Source organism: Eschrichtius robustus, chromosome 3, assembly GCF_028021215.1.
Source record: "Eschrichtius robustus isolate mEscRob2 chromosome 3, mEscRob2.pri, whole genome shotgun sequence".
NCBI classification, from domain to species: Eukaryota; Metazoa; Chordata; class Mammalia; order Artiodactyla; family Eschrichtiidae; genus Eschrichtius; species Eschrichtius robustus.
Genome location: NC_090826.1, coordinates 99,671,197 through 99,678,254, shown reverse-complemented (window position 1 = coordinate 99,678,254; position 7,058 = coordinate 99,671,197). Strand labels below are relative to the sequence as shown.

The window sequence follows — 7,058 nt, the reverse complement described above, 5'->3', positions numbered from 1 at the left end:
GTCTCCAGAGGATCTGCTCCCTCGTCCTCGGCAGGAGAGGAAGGTGGGCACCTGGACGTTATCACTGGCAACCTGAGTTCTGAGTTGAAGATACACTGTCGTGGCTGTGATCCAGGGAGCAGGCAGGGCCTCCACTGCTGCTGCCGGGGGTGGGGACTGCACACTGGACAGCACTGCAGGAGAAGATGCACATCTGTATTGACCCTGTTTGCCAGAAGGGAGCAGCCAAAGCAGTAGGAAGGTGGCCTCTGGCTCCCTTCCACCTTCCAAATCCCACGTGAGGGTCTCAGCGTTGGATCACAATGTGCACCCACCACTCCCGAAGGAGCAGGTCTGGGAGATGAGGCTTTAGTTTTCCAGCTCTAAAGGACAGGAAACAGGCGGGAATGGACCCTGTGTGCTATTCAGCCATGTGAGGATTAACCACATTTACGCCTGGAGGCACCCTCCCGGGTCCTGGCACACAGTGTGTGCTGAACGAAGGCGGGCTGTGGCGAACGTTACAGTGGTCGCGTCTACACGCCTGCCAAGTGCCAGCCCTGGGCCAGGCCCTGGAGATAAAGCAGTGGGCCAGGCAGGGCCACACCCTGAAGAAGTGAGGAGACTCACTCCTCCTCAGGGGAGCAAAAGCTGGGATCACAGAGGTCAATGCGAAAGTACAGGCCTGGGGAGCACCGGGAGCTGGGAGAGCAGAGAGGGGGCACCCAGGCCAGCATCGACGGGGTGGGGAGGGAAGGAGGTAAGTGACAGTTTCCCAGTAGTAGCGGGGTCTAATATGAGGTTTGAAGGAGAACTAGAAATTAATCAGACTAAGCAGGAGGAAACAAGGGGTGTGCGTGTGTGTGTGTGTGTGTGGAGACAATGCTAATTTCCACCTCGAGGAAGCATATACATGCAAAAAACCCTGGAAGATAAAGGGTGCTTGGCATTCTCCACGAGTGGACAGTTCAGTCTGACCCGTGCCCAGAGTGGCAGTGGGGGTAGTGGGTAAGAAGGGAAAGTGGAGAGGAAAGCAGGCGCATGGGGCTTTACATGTCATGTTTTGAAGAATTCGAGCTTTATCCTGTAGGCAATGGGGACGCAGAGCAGTGTTTAAGCAGGGAGGGGGGTCATCACCATTCTGGTCTCAGTAATATCACTTTGATGCGGTTTGTGCAATAGGTTGGAAGCGAGGATTTCAGGTATGACACGGCAGTGGTCTGGGCTGGAAATATGGTTGCCGAGAGAGGAGGACAAGGGAAAAGGCAGAGCAGATTCAAGCGAGTTTAGGAAGAGGCAGAGTGAACTGAGCAGGGTGGGAGTGGGAGCAGGGAGAAACCTAGGGTGGCTGCCAGGTTTCAACATCAGGCACACCCAGAAGGGTGCGGCCCCTATCAACTCCTGGCACTTGATCCTGGGTGGTGCCCACCTACAGGCTCCTGCCTCTGGACTGAATTCACATAAAGTCCCTTCGCTCCCAACAACCTTATTGTCTGCATGCAATTCAACTCCAGCAACATTTATTAGGCAGCTATTATGTGCCATGAACCAGGGAGGCTTCTCCCTGCCTCACCTAAGGGAGTTTTAACTGGATGCCTGAAAGGCTCCAGAGCAGGGAGAAGGGAAAAGCTGTACACACATAGTTTAAGTTCAGGCCCTTTCTCTTCCCCCAGTGCTGAAGGAACCTGACCCCTGAGCTCTCACCCCCATGATACGAAAGTTACAAGGGACATCAGCACAGCCTTACACTGAGCTCCTGGGCCCCAGCTTCTACTGGGGCAGGCAATAGAGACAAGCACCACCCCTCGTCTCTTTCTGCTCTGAAAGTTCTGTGTGACTTCTGCTGTGAGATCCCTGATGAAAGGAGAGGCGACCAACCAACAGACTAAGTCTTTGGAGTCAAGGCATTTTCCCAGAGGCTCCCGTCAACAGAGAGACATTAACCCATTCCTGTCTGGGTAACATAATAACTTCTTAGTGATTCACTATCACAGTACAGTAGTACAGGCAAATTATAGGATTGCTTTTGTCGGAGCCTGGAAGAGAGGCCTGGAGCCATGCTACATGGGTCTGGGCATTGGAAAATAATGATAGTGTTACCAAACCGAACTTGGGTCTGCTTGCTCATGGCACAGCAAAGCCAACTTACTGACACCAGGTTGTGGTGAAGGCATGTACAGCGTCTACTGCAGGGCCCAGAAAGGAGTACAGGTGGCTTGTGCTCAAAGGACCCAAACTCCCAGATGGCTTTCAGGGAAGGGTTTTTGTTTTTTTTTAATAAATTTATTGATTTATTTATTTTTGGCTGCGTTGGGTCAAACGCAGAGCGCAGGCCCGGTAGTTGCGGCGCACAGCCTTAGTTGCTCTATGGCATGTGGGATTTTCCCGGACCAGGGCTCGAACCCGTGTCCCCTGCATTGGCACGTGGATTCTTAACCACTATGCCACAAGGGAAGTCCCCAGGGAAGGGTTTTTAAAGGCAACATTTGGGGTGAGGGCTGCAGGGGGCATGACTTTCTTCTGATTGGTTGGTGGTGAGGTAACAGGGTGATATTTCAGGAATCTTAATCACCAACCTTCTGGTTCCAACCAGTCTGGGATGTACCTGCTTGTGCTCAGCTTGACCTCCACCTGGATAAGGGTCTTACTTCCTGCAGAACAATTCAAAGATACCTGTCAGATTGTTATATATATCCTTAGGACTCTGTTTTATCACTGAACTATTGTTTCTTGGCTGCTTTTCCTTTATTTCTGCATTTCCTCACTTCCCTAATTAGTAACTGCTTGAATCTGCTCTTTGGAACTCAGGCCTAGGAGACTAAAGCCTTTTCCTACCAACGAAAAAACGGGGAAATGGAAAGGTTTTTTGTACCTGGGAGATTTCTGCAGGGTCCTGCTAGGTTTCAATCCCCCTTTTTCTTTGATAATCCTCAATCCTGTGGGGAACAGATATGCAACAAGAAAGGGAGTAAAATTTTGCATAGAGAGGTTAATCATAAACTCAGCAGAGGTTTTAGGTGAACTTGGTTTCAATAGTAACAGCATTTACTATTGACTGAGCATTCTACATTCCTAATTTCTAAATCTTCATAATTTTGCAAGGTAATTATTGTTCCCAGATTTTGCAGATGATGAAACCGAAGTTCAGTTAAGTAATTTGCTCATTTAAGTTCACATGGCTACTAGGTGGCTGAACTGGAAATTTAACCAACCCAGGACTGATGCTGATGCCTTCTTCTTAGCGACTACATGGTCATTAAGCCTTGCTCCCTGGACCCCCGCTCCCCACCAGGCCCTGCTACTCCCCACAGTGGTCCCATCCCAGAAGGATGTTGTTCTCTCACATCTTCCTCGTGGTTGTTTGGCTAGACCTAGGCATGAAGCTCCTGGAAAGATGGGATGTACAGAGCCAAGGCCAGGCCACTGGGGAGAAGTCTGGACAAGGACAGAGTGATCAGCCAGAGCCCTCTGAGGCTTGCTCTGGTTCTCCCTCCCCCGCAGGGCATCTCCTGGGCACTGCAGTGTCCTGCTCTCATCCCCAGGATGCCTGTGGCTTGCTATTCCTCCTCTTCCCCTGAGAAGCTGCAGGACTTTCTCTTCCCCCTGCTCTGGGACACTGTACAGGGCCTCAGCCTACTGGTCAGAGGCTCCCACCCTGGGTTTAATTTCTACCAACCCTAATGCTCTCAAATTCTGGGCTGAGACGCCAGACCAGGATATAGCCCGCAAAGCGCATTCACGTGCAATAGCCAACCAGTGACTGGTGGGAGGGGGAGAAGCCTCTAGGTCCGCGAAGCTGTCCCCGCTGTAGGAGAGGAAAAATAACTTTCCCCTACCCTTCTGAGTCTCGACTGAGACCTCTGTAAACAAAAGACCGACTAACAAGAAGAAAACAGAAGTTTATTCACATATACTTATACACCAGGGACACACCTAGGGAAAAGGAGTTAACTCTCCCAGGTGGCCTAAACCAGCGGTTTAAATACCACCTAAAGCCAAAAACAGAAGAAACAAAGGTGAGTGTGGGGAGGAAGCCAGTTCTGAAGGGTTACCAGGAAAAGCAGAGTAAACAAGGGTAGGGTTTGTTATGCAGATTTAAGTCACTGCCTTCTTCGGGGATTTTTAAGATTCTCTGTGATTCAAAGTCAACCTCTCCACGCAGTGAGGGAAGTACCCTTACAAATGGAGATTTTCTTTATAAATGTAAATTTGTCTTTCAAAAAAGTAGTTTCTACTGTTTTTCAGAACTCCTCCTTTGTCTGTAGCTTCTCAAAATAATCAGCTCAGAATAATCCTTGTGCTCTAGAGGCGTATTTTGAGGTGGCACTTTCTCCCACCCTTCATACCCTCCTCAAACCTGGGCTCCCTGCCACTGCTTTTGGGAGAAAAAAAAAATGTTCTGGTCTAACGTGAGATCAGCGGTGTTTTTCAGGTCACAGACCTCTGCTGGGCTATGCCCTTGGGCACCAGTTAGCGACACCAGGTCCCCGAGCAGCAGGCCTAGGCAGGATCCAGGGCCTGGCAGCCGCTGTGGCATCCTAGACTTTGCTGGGTGCTGAACCACCACTAGAAGGCTTGGGGCGGGGGGCGCGTTGTCTGCAGGCCCCAGAGGAAGCCCCCAACATACAGTCCTGCTGGGCCAGACTGAGGGAGGTGCCCTCCACGGCTGGCAGCCAGGCTCATCCCTCCTCTTTCAGACCTGGGGCTCCTCTGAGGGGGAAAAAGTTCTGAGCCCTCACGGGCTGGATCTTGCTGCAGGTTCTCCTTGTTAGTACCAGCCCCAGGCCGGGGGAAGCCGCAACCGCCCCTCTCCTCGCCCTGCTCCCACTCTCCACTATATTCCTGGAGACACACACACACCCACACCCGCTCACCTACAGAGTCACTCCCGACACAGCACAGGCACACCACCCACGCCTCAATAAATAACAAATACCCACCCACCCCCGCAGGCAGCCCTGATGGACCCTCACGTGGATTCCTCAGGGCCTGAAAGCCGGCTCTGTTTGCAGTTGAACCTCACACTGACCTTCTTCAAGGCTTGACCACACAGTAAACCTGAACAGAGGGGCCAGTCTGGGCGGACAGGAGGCTCTCCCTCCACCCCACCCTCCCCAGAAGGCCTCTCCCCGACTTCCCTCCTTTCCTGCCACCCCCACGTTCCCCGCCGCCGCCTGCATGTGGCGGTGTGGGCGCGCCCTCGTGTGGTCGAGAGCGGCCCTGCAGCCCCGCCGCCAGGATCCCAGGCTGCCCTCCTTCTCCTCTTGCACCCGCGCTGCCCTCCTGCCGGAGCCCCGGGCCCCGCTGTCCCACGGACGTCATGGCTGTGCCACTGCCCACGCCCACTACTCCAACTGGCCTGCCTCCAAGCTACATTCCCTCCTTCCTTTACCTCTGAAAGTTTTCTCACTTATATTTTAAAATTCAATATTCTATGCATTTTAAAAGGCATATTTAACAATATTATCTGTAAAACATAATATGGTTAACACCTATGAGCCTGCCACCCAAGACAGCTGAAACACCAGTAATAACTTGCATCTTCCTTTGTGTTGCTCTTCACCCCACTCCCTCCTGTCTCCCCCAACAAGAAGTAAACACTGTCCTAAATTTCATGTTTTCTCGTCTTTCTTTCCCCCAATTTTTCTTATTGTGGTAAAATACACATAAAAGTTACCAGGTTAGCCATTTTAAAGTGTACAGTTCGGTGGTATTAAATACATTCATAGTGTTGTACAACCATCACCACCATCCATCTCCACAACTCTTTTCATCTTCTAAAACTAAAACTCTGTACCCATTAACAATAACTCTCCATTCCCCACTTCCCCTAGCCCCAGGCAACTGCCATTCTACTTTTTGTCTATGAATTTGACTACTCTTAAGTATCTTACATAAGCAGAATCATGCACTTTTTATCCTTTTGGGACTGGCTTATTTCACTTAGCATAATGCCCACAAGGTTCATCCATGTTGTAGCATGTGCCAGGATTTTCTTCCTTTTTAAGGTTGAATAACATTCCACTGTGTGTATACACCACATTTGCTTAGCCATTCATCCATCAATGGACACTTGGGTTGCTTCAGCGTTTTTAGCTACTGTGAATAATGCTGCTATCAACATGGGTATACAAATATCTCTTTGAGACCCTGTTACCAATTCTTTTGGGTATGTACCAAGAAGTGGAATTGCTGGATCATATGATCATTCTATTTTTAATTTTTTGAAGCACTGCTGTACTGTTTTCCACAGTGGCTGTACCATTTTACAATCCTACCAATAGTGCACAAAGATTCCAATTTTTCTACATCCTCGCCAACACTTTTTTTTTTTTTGATAATAGCCATCCTAATTGATGTGAGGTGGTATTTCATTGTAGTTTTGATTTACATTTCCCCAGTGATTAGTGATATTGAGCATCTTTTCATGTGCTTATTGAATATTTGTATATCTTCTTTAGAAAAATGTCCATTCAAGTCCTTTGCCCACTTTTTATTCAGGCTGTTTTTTTGTTGTTGAGTTTTAGTTTTCTATATATTCTGGATATTAATCCCTTTGCAAATATGATTTGCAAGTATTTTCTCCCATTCTGTGGGTTGCCTTTTTCTCTATTGATAGTGTCTTTTGGTGCACAAAATTTTAAAATTTTCTTGAAGTCCAGTTTGTCTATTTTTTCTTTTGTTACTTGTGCCTTTAGTGTCATATGCAAGAAATTATTGCCAAATCCAACATTGTGAAGATTTTGTCCTACGTCTTCTTCGAAGTGTTTCATTGTTTTAGTTCTTGCATTTAGGTCCTTGATCCATTTTCAGCTGGCATCCTGTTAGGTTCTGCTAATAGGGGGCGCTGAAGAAAAATTGGAGGGTGGAGGACGGGAGAAGGGACTACCTTCTTTTTATCTCTGTATATCCCTGGTTCCTTCCAGTGATTCTCTAGTGGTGGCACTTAGCCCCAGGCTCCAGCCCTTTCTTCACTCCCCAAAAACCTCTTGCTTCCTCTCAGAGGCAGTGGTGGTTTGTGTCCCATCCTCAGAGGTCAGAGCCCAGATTCCTTAAAGCCCCTCCTCCAAGCTTCTGGG

General features: G+C 49.1%; 1 long non-coding RNA gene across 1 annotated transcript; it reads right to left on the bottom strand.

Annotated features, from left to right (window-relative positions):
* On the bottom strand, positions 1-5,084 carry LOC137761229 (uncharacterized). Its single transcript, XR_011073407.1, has 4 exons — positions 5,009-5,084; positions 2,852-2,915; positions 2,556-2,630; positions 1-173 (listed from the first exon to the last, which is right to left on the bottom strand). It is a non-coding gene; the product is annotated as an uncharacterized lncRNA (long non-coding RNA).
* Between the last annotated feature and the right edge of the window lie 1,974 nt (positions 5,085-7,058).